The 14,659-nt window shown below is 35.1% G+C and overlaps 1 pseudogene; it reads left to right on the top strand.

Moving 5' to 3' along the window:
• Positions 1-1,915: 1,915 nt before the first annotated feature.
• Positions 1,916-13,157, top strand: LOC146938250 (uncharacterized; annotated as a pseudogene).
• Positions 13,158-14,659: the final 1,502 nt, after the last annotated feature.

Raw genomic sequence — 14,659 nt, forward strand, 5'->3', positions numbered from 1 at the left:
TTATGTGATGAATCAGTTCCCTTATACTCCATTGTCAATTATAAGCAAATTTTGATTTTTCAGGTTCATTTAATTAATGATGTATGTGGTTCATAATATAGATCAGATACATCATTAATTGAATAAACTTAAAAAACAAAAATTTGCTTATAATTGACTAAGAAAAGAGTATTTTGTTTGAAAATTGTTGTTGACACATTTGGTTTGGCTGAGAAACACGAGTAAATTACTCAAATGCCCCTCGACAGTTAACTGCCGAAGTTTACTGGAATCGGCTGCAGTTAACTGTTGAGGAAGTTTTGTTATAAGAACAGAACTGGCATAGGAGTTTCCAAAACTCCATTGTTACGTTTTTGATTCTCTAAGGTGCGATTTCCAGCCATTTCAAGTCATTCCAAGCCAATTTCAATCACAAAAACAAGTACGTTGTTTGAATCTTATTGCATTGCTGTTTTTTTGTTGAATTGTTTGTTTTTTATGTTAAATTTCGATTATATAGGTTTTATTGATTTTATGATTTTATGATATGTTAGATTTATGTTTAGGTTTTATTGTTTTGACGATTTGTTGTAGAATTGTTAAAATTGTTAGAATTGCTAGGTTTGTGTTTTATGATTTTAGGATAGTTTAAGTTAGAATTGTTAGAATTGTTAGGTTTATGTTTTATGATTTTAGGATAGTTTAGGTTAGAATTGTTAGAATTGTTAGGTTTAGGTTTTGATGAATTGTTGTAGAATTGTTAGAATTGTTTAGGTTTAGGTGTAGATTTTGATGATAATTTAGGAATTGTTGTAGAATTGTTAGAATTGTTTAGGTTTAGGTGTAGGTTTTGGTGATAGTTTAGGTTTAGGTTTAGGTTTTGATTTTTTGATTTTATGATTTTATTTCATTGTTGTTTCGTTTAGGTTTTGATCGTCAATTTTTCTTATGTAGACATGTCTTAAAATCAGAATCAGGGTGACGTTCAGGGTGATGAGAAGAAGAAAGAAAAATCGTCTATGACATGGCACGGAATCACATGTGATGGTTCCGTCAAAAAGAAGGATTCCAAGGTTCCGGTGTACAATCAGTCGAGGTTGAGGACGAGCGGGAGGACATGCTACTTTGGTCATCAACCAAAAGCAGGTGCCGAAGGGACTGTAGCGGGCAACCTGATTGACTTGTGTGACAATGCAGATGAATGAATGTAATGGCCTGTAATGCCTAATTGTTTTGGATCTTTATGTTTTTTTTAATATGTCGCACACATTTTGCTACATTTTCCTTAACATTATGGTGCTTTTGAATAAAAATTGTGTTTTGAATAATTGCGTATTCGAATAAAAACTAATTAAATCTAACGTGAATTCGATTAATTAAAATTGCGACAGTGTGAATTCATAGTCAAATTGCGTATTGAATAAATTCGAATAAAAAGGTACATTGCATTACATTATATTACATTCGGGTTGCACCTTCAAACTACAACAATTATCTTACCCCTTAATGGGGTAAATTCAAACTCGTTAAGCAGCAGGACTCCAACGTCCGACCGACAGTCCCATCGTTCCATTCAAAAGATTAAATTCTTGATAGGTTTGGTTTAAATGACGATATTGAAGTGTCAAAAGAATGAGGTCCAGTCCTTGACAATTCAATACCTTCATTTAAACCAGCCTAACAAGAATTTAATCTTTTGAAAGGAATAATGGGAATGTCGGTCGGATGTTGGAGTCCTGCCGTTTAACGAGTTTGAATTACTCCATTCAGAGGAAGACAATTGTTGTAGTTGGAATGTGCATTCCAACTACAACAATTGTCTTACCTTTCAATGGGGTAAATTCAAACTTGGTTTATATGTGTTTGTGTTGCTAAGGTGTGATATTATCTCAATTGGTTTATATGTGTTTGTGTTGTTTATGTATTTTGGATTTATATGTGTTATATGTTTCACTTGGTGTTTAAACCTGCATTTGACGATGGTGAACCTTCTCATCAAATGCGCAATGACTTCCACAAACTAAATGCCACTACTCATAAGAAGGGCAAGACTGCTGTTAACTTGGGATCAGGAAGTGCTTCTGAGGATGATGGAATGGATGTGCCAACCACTTCCATTGAACCTATGGCAGAAGGGGGGGGGGGGGGGGGGGTGGTGTTGGTGTGCCTCCCGTTTAGACTCCCAATCTTGTGTTGGATGTTGATGTTGAACTAATTGTGTGATATATGTGGCTGTTAGCTTGGCCGTAGGTGTTCTTAGTGTTTGTATTTTGCTGCTATGGATTGTTGGTGTGGTGTACGTTGTACTGTTTTATCTTTTTTTATGTTTAAGATTTAAAATGCTGGTAAGCATGACCACTGTATGCATGTGTTGTGGTCCATAAATAATAGTTGATGTGTTGTTGGTTGTTATGTCTGCAGCAAATTATTGGTTGTAATGTGGCTTGGTCAATGTGTGGGAGACTATCAGCTCCAATGTGTAACATTTGTGTTACCATGTTATGTTGTTGTAATGAATAATGTATGTTGTGCTGGTGTGTTAATTCCAAAATGTATGTTGATTTTTAGGATTGTAATGTGATATATTTTGTAAGCGCTCATTTGTTTGGCTGCATCACGTTCTATGGAGCAGTTGTAAGCTGGTTCTATGAATGTTTTCTGTCGTAGGTAGATTACAATTTTCAAGGTGATTGGATTTTGGCTTGGTCTATTCCAGCGAAAATGCATATGTTACGCAGTCAGGTTTCGGTTGCCTGGTGTGTATCTGAGTTAATGGTCCTGACGCAATTTCCTTTGCACGCATCTGATGCTGTATACAGAAAAAATTTGGACATCGGTCTGAATGTTACGTTGTTCTAGTCGTAAATTTGGACATCGGTCCTGCGTACGATTGGTGATAGATCTCGATTTAGTCTGGTGAGTTCGCAATACATATATTCTGTACGTTATTCTCATGTATATGATACGGCCCATTGAGTCGCCGCAATGCATCCATTCGTATAATTAGGTTTAGTGTGGATTGTGGTGATGGCTATGTCAAAGTAGGTGGAGGCGTTGATCAATTCTGTTGGGTATTGGAGCGTAGAAGTCATGTGGTGTTGCCTCTGCATGTTTTATTTTTGGGATTTCCTGTATAGAATTGTGTGTCATCATTAATATGTTGTAGCTATTCACTACCTATATTGTTTGATTACATCAGTACCTGCTTTTTCATATGCAGTTATAACATCTGAGCTAGATGTTATGCCTGTGTTATGATGCTCATCTTGAAGTATATGCTATTAACGTATTGTGTCATTTCAATACGTGAATCGAATGATATTTGTACCAAGCATGACCAATTGTATTAATCTCTAGTGTCAAGTTAATTTTTGTGGCTAGAATTTTTTAATACTATATTATATTCAATTAAAAGACATGGTGGATGTGTGATTTTGATGACTACGGTGCAATAAACGTTTTGATGCTATTGTGTCTAACTATAATTGTCACCCCCACAGCATGCAACCAATGAAGGATTTACCGTTGTTGGTCTTGGCTTGATTTTAATGGAAATTTATGAAAAGGAAAAGAAGATGTCACAACAAGGTGCAAGCTGTTGTTATAGCGATGAGGATTTTGATGATAATGGAACATATGTGTCATGGCTTGATGAAGTTTTTATGTCATTAGATGGTGATCTTGATCAAACAAGCCTACCTAATTAGTAAATAATTAGCTTCAATATAGTGTATATATTACTCAATATTAATACTTAATATTAATTAGAATAGATCTTTGTGCTTGAGGTTTGAATTTCTAGGAACTTAGTTGTATTCAGAAAAAAATGACTCTGAGACTTAAGTAACTTCATATTACAGGTACAATGTATTAATATATTTGTATAAATTTATAGAAACCAGTTCTTCTTTTTTTCGCTAAAAAAAATCGAAATGCAATTAAGAGCCTGCATTTTATCGATGTAAAGGGATATAGAGCATGATCAATGTCAACGTAATAAGGTATGTCTAATTATGTTTTGTTGTGATAGACATGAGTTAGATTTCACATTATGGCGAACGTGTGGTGGGAGTGGGATGATCGTTCCTTGCTCTCGTCGCGATGATGGTAGTGTACGCACCGTAATTGGGGTGTTGCTTACACATCTTGGACGAATGTACACTTAGTTTGATTGGTGCGGAGAATCTGTGTACGATGGTTGGATTAGCTTCGATGGTTCTGGTGGTTATGTACTGTATTATATGAATCTAATACATCGATGAGTCCCTCAAAATTCGACAACCATATTCGTGGTGTCAATCCGTTCGATATAGATCTATCGCGGTGTAATTGTATGTGTAAGTGGCCTTCGACGCCGTTTAATAATTTTATTTACAATAATACATGGTTATCAATCTCAGCATTTTTTTAATTCTCCTATTTGATCGTCCACCCTTCCGTATAAACTGTGTGCCATTGTTGTTTGATTATGTTTATTTTAAGTTGTCTGTGATTAGTCGTTGTCATCCAATATGTTGGTTTACATACAATATTTTATTATATTGTGTCACAATCACTCAGCTTTGGCCTAATTGTCTATTACGATATATATGTCGCTCTGGGCATGTCAATACTTGCTTCCTACGACTTATATATGTGCGCTTTATACTTCTACTTTAACTATATTATATATATATATATATACACTTTAAATGTGTTGTACATCGCCTGAGATATGCATGTGTATACATGTATACCTTTCTTTCTTTATATTTATCCTTTATCCTTTATACATGAGTTACATGTTTCTTTTGTTTTTTATGGTCCTTCATTATCTGAGGCTTTCGTGTGTTAGTACATATGGCTGGTGTTTGTGACAATTCCATTATGGCCCCCACTTGCATATATTTTGTTCACTGACCTATGCTTCGCTAGCAGGTGTTTTTTTTAATGGTTTCAGAAATAAAGTGTGATTGAATTAGACAGTGGTTTGTATTGATTTAGCCTCCCCCGGTAAGCGACGACTATTGGTGTTTTTTTGTAATTTAATTCGCCTACTTGGCATTGCTGATGTGCACTACTCTAGGATCGTTAGCTATAAATTGGGAAGATTGCATGGCTGCCACTGATATATTCAAGTTCACGCCTGTGTTTTTTCTTTGCGGCACAACATGTTGTAATTGAAGGTACGTGATGCATTTAGTGGTTCTTTGGGTTGTTGTATGCGTACTGGGGTGGATAAATTGATTGAGACTTTGCTTTTATGTAGTTCTTACCTCCATATATTCATCGTGTTTTTGTGCAGTTGCGTTAATGGAGGGTGGTTATGGTCCCGATCGGGCTGAAACATATAGACAACAGAGGCTCGAGAGAAGACAAAAATTAAATGCGGCTAGGAGATGATCACAACCGCGCCGTTGGTCTGAACGAAGCTGTTAGTTTAATGCACTTATTTGTTTGTGTTGTATGCTGTGCAGAGTTTATTTATTTATTTATTTATGAGTTTTGTGTTGTTTTCGTATGCAGATGTGAGCCAAGGACAGCGTATTGGTTTTACCCTTGACTTTAATAGACAGTCTACACAGAATCCTTCATTAGGTTATATTGTGTGGTTTATTTCGTAAATTTTCGTTGTTTAGAATTCATTTATAATTTGACACTATATCATTTTACCTTGATTACTGTATGTAATGCTACATTGCCTCCTGAAGATCACAATGGAACTGATATTGTCGACGTACACGAACCCATGGCCGAATTACTCCTATTGAGTGAGAATCAAGGTAATTAGGATTGTGAGGAGTAACTGTTTATTAATCATGGTGAGATTTTTAGTGATATATTGCTTTTTTGAATCATATTTGCTGCAGAATACCTGGATATTGGTGGCATGACTACGGTTTGTCAGGATTGTGGGGCTTTGGTCTGGTATGGGGAACGTACTGAAAAGTTTCGGAATGCTCTTCTGCCGAAGGTTTCGATATGTTGTATGAAGGGAAAAATATTTATTCCTTTAATGATAGTGCCCCCTCGATTGCTTCGAAATTTATTTAATAGGATTGATCCTCGAAGTTCTGCATTTATATCCAATATTCAGTCCTATAACAATATGTTCTCCTTTACTTCCATGGGTGGTCGTGTCGAGTCTAGGGGGAATGATGGACGTGGTCCACCTCAGTTTGTTATTTCAGGACAAAATTATCATCGCATTGGAAGTTTGCTTCCACCAGAGGGTCATCGACCTAAGTTCTGTCAACTATATATATATGATACTGAAAATGAATTAGCGAATAGGCTTTCACATTTCAGGTATTGTATTAAATAATTGTATCTGGTTTGTTGTTTTACGCCACTTATTACGGACACTACTATTATTTCTCAATTGTAATTTTCAGTGAGCATTCGGATGGATGTGGTCTTGATTCATCTCTGGTAGCTGATATTTGAATGTAATGGACGAGCATAATGTGTTGGTGAAGAGCTTCCGAATGGTGCGTGACTTTAAACGATCGAACGAAGATGTACCGGTTCGGTTGCGGTTGTTTCGCCATAGGTCGCATGATTCTCGGACTTACAATGTCCCTGAGATTGGGGAGGTTACAACCTTGATTGTGGGTGACTTTGATAGTTCCGAAGATGGTCGTGATATCGTTGTTCGAGAAAAGGATGTTTGTCTTCAATGTATCCATGAGACTCATTCCAAGTATATTCCATTGCAATATCCGTTATTGTTTCCATATGAGGAGGATCAGTATGAAGAGCATATTGAGTTGAACAAGATGACTCAAACATGATCGGTAAAGAAGCGTGTGCGCATTAGTTTGCGTGAGTTCGTCGCATTTCGAATACAAGAGAGGGCGACAGAAGATTCTATTCTTCTGTAGGGTAGAAGACTTTTTCAACAATTTGTCGTGGATTTGTATTCAATAATTGAGTCTCAACGGCTATCTTATGTTAGAAATAATCAGGATTCAATCCGTTCTGGTTTTTTAAGAGCTGTTGAGGAGGTTATTGGCAGAGGTGATTTTAGGCCTCTTCTGTTGGGACAAGGGTGGTCTTGCCGTCTTGGTTTACAGGTGGAAGGAAGATTATGTTCAATAATTGCCAGGATGCAATGGCTATTTGCAAGAAGTATGGATATCCTGACCTATTCCTTATTGTGACATGCAATCCCAAATGGGTCGAGATCCAGCGTCATTTATCAAAGTCTGGTAATTATGCTGCATTCAGGCTAGATATATGTTGCAGGGCTCCATTTAGGGTGCATGACCTTAATAGGTCTCTCACCATAGGAGACCATAATGAAGACTTTTTTTTTTTTTTTTACCATGTTACCTAATATTGGAAGTAAATTGTATTTAAATATTTTCATTTAACCACAGGGTCAATATTGGAAATTCCAATTAATTAAAATGTTGTTATCTCACTTAGATCTTATATCTGGATTAACACCATTACAACAAAAACATTGCTTGCAGAAACATTCATTCTTCATAGTTTGGATCCAACAACATCATACATCTCCTTTCAGTATTGCTTGAATTCACTGTGGTAGACGTGAAACTGCAAACCAAGATGTGTATCAGATTTTTAGATCTGGTAGTGTACTATAAACCCCCTTCTTCTTCCATTCGAAATTCATCACCCTTTTGCTCTTCTTCTTCACTTCCCAAAGTCGTTTCCAACTTCAAAGTTTATGGGTCTGAGCAATTCGTGATTTAGATAAACTGAGGAGATGAAATGATTGAGAATTTCATGATTTAGGGATTTCTGGGTTTGAAGATTAGATTTGAAGATGGACTATGGGTTTAGGGATGAATTTGAGAATGAATATTTTGTTTGTGGATGAGTTTCTGGGTTTAGGAAAGATAAAGCCATTTCAATTATCAAACCCATAATTTTTTTTTTTACAAATATCAAACCCAGAAAATTGAAACTCAGTAAATTAGAACTTTCTATGATAAAATAAATCACAGTTGTGAGATTATTTTGCCTAATTCCCAACTTTGCCTCTTTCCAAATTTTTTTTTTTGAGAATCAAATCAGCTGCAAATTAGTGTTGATTATTAATAATTATTTGTTGTAAATACTTTTGCTATCTTATAAATTGTTAGGATATATATGATTTTGATTTTGTGAATTAAAGCTAGGATATGCGTTCCATGTATGATGTATATAACACCAACCTTTTTTCTTTTAAAAACAAAAACCAACACTGCTACACGTAGAACCCAGAAGTTACATATATTGATCTGGTGCTTTTATTTTGTGATAATTTCCAAGATCATGAGCTTCTATGAGCTTGCTGGGAATTTTTCCAGTTTTACCAACAATGCCAAAAACACCCTTTTCAAAATGAATATAGATGTTTAAATAATAAAATCCTAGTGGATCATTTAACATGTGAATCTCAGCCATTCAAAAGTTTTCAACTACATCCAATGGTTGACATCTATTTTGGAAACAAAACAAAAAAAAAAGTTCAAGTCTCCTACGGTAGGAGACCTAAAGAGGTCTCCCACCGTAGCCTTTGCCTATGTTGCAGGGTGTTTCATGTTAAACTCCAGGAAATGATGGCTGACTTCAGGAAGGGACAGTTTTTTGGGAGAGTAATAGCCAGTAAGTTCATCGTTTATGTTTTTATTTAGGCTTAATTACACTTTTGGCCCCCTAAGTATCCAAAAGTTGCGATTCAGGCCCCCTAAAAAAAATAACTCTTTTCAGGCCCCTTAAGTTCACTTTTGGTTGCAATTTTGGCCCCCTAGCCCAATTTTGACCCAGTCAACGCTGACGTGGACGCATATTTGAATTTTTTAATATTTTTTTTTAATTTTGTAATTAAAAAATGAAAAATTAATAAAAAATTGAATTTTTTGTTTAAAAATTCTGAAAAATTAATAAAAAATTGGAAAAAAATATTAAAAATTCTGAAAAATTGAAAAATTAATAAAAAAAATTGAAAACAATTCTGGAAAATTGAAAAATTAATAAAGAAATTGAAAATAAATATTAAAAAATTCTGGAAAATTGAAAAATTAATAAAAATGAAAAATAATTGAAAAAATACGGAAAAATTTAAAAATTTAGGAAAAATTAATAAAAAAAAATGATTAAAAAAATTGAAAATTCATTAGTATTAAAAAATTTAAAAATTGAAAAAAATTTAAAAAATTTAAAAATTTCGAAAATATCTGGAAAATTTGAAAACGGAATTCTGGAAAATTGAAAAAATTGAAAATTCTGGAAAATACGGAAAATATTTAAAAATTTTCGAAATTTTTATTAGTATTTTTTCCGGGAATTTTTGTGTATTTATAAACCGGAATACACATAATTTTTTGTAAACCGGAATACACATAATGGAAATTTCCCGGAAAAAATACTAATGAAAATTTTTCCGGAAAAAATACTAACGAAAATTTAGAAGTTTCGAAAAATACACTGAAAAAACCTAAGCTCGACATATATACTAATGAAAATTTCAAAATTTCGAGAAATACTAATGAAAATTTCAAAAATTTCATTTTTTTAAAAATTATTAATCTTTTTAATTTTTTCGAAAATTTCGAATTTTTTTTAAATATTTTCCAGAATTTTTATTTTTCATTAAAATTTCGAAAATTTCATTTTTCCAGAATTTTAATTTTTTTCAGAAAATTTTTTTCCAGATTTTTTTCAGAATTTTTTAGATTATTTTATTTTTTTAATCATTTTTTATTAATTTTTCAATTTTCCAGAATTGTTTTATTTTTTTAAATTTTTTATTTATTTTTCAATTTTCCAGAATTTTATAATATTTTTTTCCAATTTTTTATTAATTTTCAGATTTTTTTTTCAATTTTTTTTGTAATTAAAAAAAACATTTTTATTTCTGTAATAAAAAAACATTTTTTTAATTACAAATTTTTTTATATCTTTTATAAATTAAAAAAATAAAATAAAAAAATTTACACACGTGGCGCTGACGTGTCTGTTGACTGGGTCAAAATTGGGCTAGGGGGCCAAAATTGCAACCAAAAGTGAACTTAAGGGGCCTGAAAAGAGTTATTTTTTTTAGGGGGCCTGAATCGCAACTTTTGGATACTTAGGGGGCCAAAAGTGTAATTAAGCCTTTTATTTATTGATTATTTATTTTTTTATTTTGTTTCCAATTAACACTCTTGCCTTCTTGTGATAACGTGAGGAGGTTGACATCCGTATGTGTTATTTGCCTCAGGTTTGTACACTATCGAGTTTCAGAAGAGGGGTTTGCCCCATGCTCATATTTTGCTATGGCTTGACTAGCGTGATAAACTCGAGACCCCCGAAGCAATTGATTCGGTTATTTGTGCTGAGTTGCCCGACGAGAGGAAATTTTTGAAATTGTATGCTGCAGTGACCAATGTCATGATTCATGGACCGTGTGGATTTGTCAGTCTTAGTTCACCATACATGAAGGACCGTCGCTGTACACAGTTTTATCCAAAAAAATTCTGTCCCAGGACTACATTCGATGAAAGTGGATATCCTATGTATCGGCGTCGAGATCTAGGGGTTACTGTCTCCAAGAAAGATATTGTATTGGACAATCGGAATGTCGTTCCGTATAACCCGACACTGATTATGAAGTATTAGGCCCATGTCAACATTGAATTGTGCAATAGGTCAAATTGCATAAATCATCTCTTCAAATATATCACCAAAGGTATTGACAGGGAGACTGCCAGTTTATAGGTTGGTGATGACGAATGCATTTATGACATTCAGCAATACTATGATTGTAGATATTTATCCCCCTCTGAGTCTATATGGAGGATTTTTGCCTTCGATATTCATGATAGGTGGCCCCCTGTGCAAAGGTTGACTTTTCATTTATGTGATCAACAAATGGTCTTATTCAATGATACATCTGATTTGGGTGGTGTGTTAGCACGAAATAAGGGTAAAAACACAATGTTCCTTGCATGGATGGAGGCAAATAAAGAGTACCCATCTGGTCGTGGGCTCACATATCCTTTTTTCCAACGTTGTTCGCATATGATTCGGGCAAGCGTGCGTGGCATCCACGTAAAAGTGGCCATTCCATTGGCAGACTGACATTTGTCCCACCAAGCAATCGTGAGCTATACTATATGCGGTAACTATTAAAAGTTCAAGTTGGTTGTGCCAGTTTTGAAGATATACGGACTGTTGATGGCATTGTGTACGATTGTTATCGTGGGGCTTGCGGTGCATTGGGATTGCTGGCCAATGTCGGAAGTTTGTGGGCGTTATACATGAGATTTCTGTTCTCGCTTCTGGAGCCTACATCCGTAAAGTGTTAACGAATTACTTGATCAGTTCATCTCTTAGTGATCCCTTGCATGTATGGGAACAAACATGGGAAACACTATCAGAGGGGATTTTATACAATAGACGATGAATTCTTAATTCTCCAGGTATATATGTTTGATTTTAAGTACATCAATTTTGTTTAACTATATTTATTGAATTAATTAGTTTATTGTATAATGGGTTTAGATGAAAACTAAATGGCCTCATGGATGTGGATTACTTGAAGATCTGATCATATCAAATGATGAGCTGAAACAACTTTGCTTGGTCGAGATAGACACGCTCTTGAGACAGAATGGAAAAAGTTTGGAGGATTATGATTGTATGTCGTAGATAGATTCGCCTGTTGTTGAGGCCTTCAATAATGTGTTGTTGGCGAATGAATTGTCATATGACACAGGTGACATGTTATCCAAGCATAATGAATTGTATGCTACATTGACTCCCGAGCAGTTATTTGCGTATAATCAGATTGTGGATATCGTTGAGAGGGATTTGGGTCGTATGTTCTTTGTTGATGGTTTTGGCGGTACTGGTAAAACATATCTCTGGAATGCATTGTCGTTTCGGTTTCGTTCGGAGGGTAAGATTGTCTTAAATGTTGCATCTAGCGGGATTGCATCCATATTACTTCCGGGTGGGAAGATAGCTCATTCTCAGTTTGCTATCCCTATGGTATTGACGGAGAAGTCGAGCTGTATGATTGAGAAAGGAAGCAAGAAGGCCGAATTATTGGTCATGGCAAGTTTGATTATTTGGGATTAAGCCCCAATGGTTAATAGGCTAGCGATCGAGGCTTTTAGTAGAACTATGCAAGATATCATGAACAATGTCGTTGAAAATTCGCTTGGTATGCCGTTTGGGGGAAAACACTGGTCTTAGGTGGTGATTTTCGTCAGATTCTGCCGGTTGTCCCAAAGGGCGGACGTGCCGACGTGGTTCATGCAACAATCAATTCTTCACATTTGTTGCGTGGTTGCAAAGTATTGAAGCTGACAAAAAATATGAGGTTGGAATCACCGATAGATCCTACCGAGAAGGATTCGATGAGACAGTTTGCAAGTGGATTCTTGACATTGGGGACGGTATGGTTGGTGATATGAGTGACGGTGAAGGAATGGTTGAAATCCCTGAGGATCTTCAGGCTAGAAATTCAGGCAATGGTATAAGGGACATTGTTGAGTCAACTTGTCCAAATTTGTTGATAAACATGCAAAACGAGGGATTTTTCAAAGATCGTGCCATATTGGCCCCAACTCTAGAGCTGGTTGAAAAAGTTAACGACTATGTAATTGACTTGATGCCTGGGGAATGCAAATAGTACTTGAGTTGCGATACAATTTGTAAGTGTGATGAGGATGTAGGTATTGACAAACAGTGGGTCACGACTGAATTTTTTAATGATATTAAATATTCGGGGTTGCCCAACCACGTATTGCGCTTAAAGGTGGGTGTTTCAGTCATGTTGCTTAGGAACATTGATGTCTCTTCTGGTCTTTGTAATGGCACCCGACTGATTATACAATCATTGGGGAAGAATGTGATTGATGCTCAAATTGTTACTGGTCCACATAGCGGAGAATTGGTGTATATCACTCGAATGAACCTAATTCCATCTGATGCCAATGTTTCAATCACCTTCCAGCGGCACCAATTTCCTTTGATTGTGTTTTTCCATGACAATCAATAAAGCCAAGGACAAACTCTGTCGAATGTTGGGCTTTATCTTCCGAGGCCTGTTTTTATGGATAGTCAGTTGTATGTTGCGTTGTCAAGAGTAAAATCTAGGCGGGGGTTGAAGATGTTGATAACTGATGACAGTGGCCAACCTTCGAATTCGACGATGAATGTTGTCTACCACGAGGTCTTTCAGAAGATATAGGCTGCTTTGGATTTCATCTGTGAGGTTGATGACAGAAGTTTTCTCTGGTGTGCGTTTCATCCTACTTTATCATACTTTATTACCAATAATGTAGTTCGTCTATTTTGTTGTTGAATACTTACTGTTAGTGTTTAGGTGTGGGTTGAACGTGTTTTCCGCGATGTTATTTGTATGTTCTTGGGATAATCCCGGATTCCTTGTATATTAATGTGGTCTTTGGATATCTATGTTGTTGTATCTATATCTGAATGCATTTAATGGAATTATCTGGGTGTTAAATTGCCTGAATGGTTTTTGATATATACGATATTTTGGGGTCAACTAAAACACTGCATTTATATATTAGGCGATACAAGATGCATAATATCATATAAGGGTAGCAATTACAATTACACATAGTGGTAATCCACGCACAACAGTTGACATTAAATTAGATAAAGTGTAAAGGGTAAATATAAAGTTTACTACATACTACTTCAGATTATCTTCCTTGACAGGCAGTTGAACCCCGGACCTCTATTATGGAAGATGCTTACATGTAACATGTACCACCGAAACAACAAAAGTTCCCCACCTTGCATGGGCTGATGATCTTCGATCACAACCATCGAAACTACATCTTATTTAATAGTAAGTAGTACGTAATGGAGGTTACTGACCTAATCCAGATATCTGTCAAGGCAGATGGTAACGATCCATGCAATAACTAAGAGTGGGAGGATGATAATTATAATAATACCCGCTAAATCCGCTCCTATTTCTTCGATATTGATGATGCTAACAATGATGTAGATGACTATAAATATGGTGATGTAGATTAAGAAAGCTTTACCCATTTTGTAATATTACTGGGTTAATGAATATGTAGTTTTTTTTTGGGAATGGTGTGAGTATTATTGCATTATGTAGTGTATTTATAGAATCTGATCTGAATAGTATTTATCACTATTTTTCATTGGTACTGTTGGCAATGTTACCCTTTTTCCTAATTGGATGGGCTACTGGCTACTGTTGTTGGCCACTTAGTCAAAAGCAATTGTTGTGTTGGCAGTAAGTTTGCAGGCTTTACTACTTTTGTGTGGCTATCCGTTGCCTATTTGGAAAAAATAATGTAAAGCAGCACCATGTTAGCTAATTTTGGTGTGTGGTTTATGAGAATAGCCTCATTGGTTTTATTGCGAGTATTTCAGTGAATTGTCTCTTTGCAAAGTCTTCTTCTGGTGTTTTATTCTTTTGGTGTTTTATTATATTTTAGGAATGAGAGTCAGATGTTATTAAAATTTTAATGCAGGGGTCTTACGAGTTTAGACCATAAATATGTATCAAATCCTTCTTATAAGCTTTTGTATGTCCGAATTTTATTTTATTTTGTTTAGACCATAAACATGCATTATTTTGTATGTTCGAATTATTTGTTAAATTTTTTTAAGGCCTGGTGTTACGTATTTATTTAGTGAAAAAATAGATAGACAAATGATTTTTTTTTTGGACAAAGGATAGACAAAT

This window comes from Medicago sativa, chromosome 3 (genome assembly GCF_051527215.1).
Source record: "Medicago sativa cultivar Bolivia chromosome 3, Bolivia_mono, whole genome shotgun sequence".
Taxonomy (NCBI): Eukaryota; Viridiplantae; Streptophyta; class Magnoliopsida; order Fabales; family Fabaceae; genus Medicago; species Medicago sativa.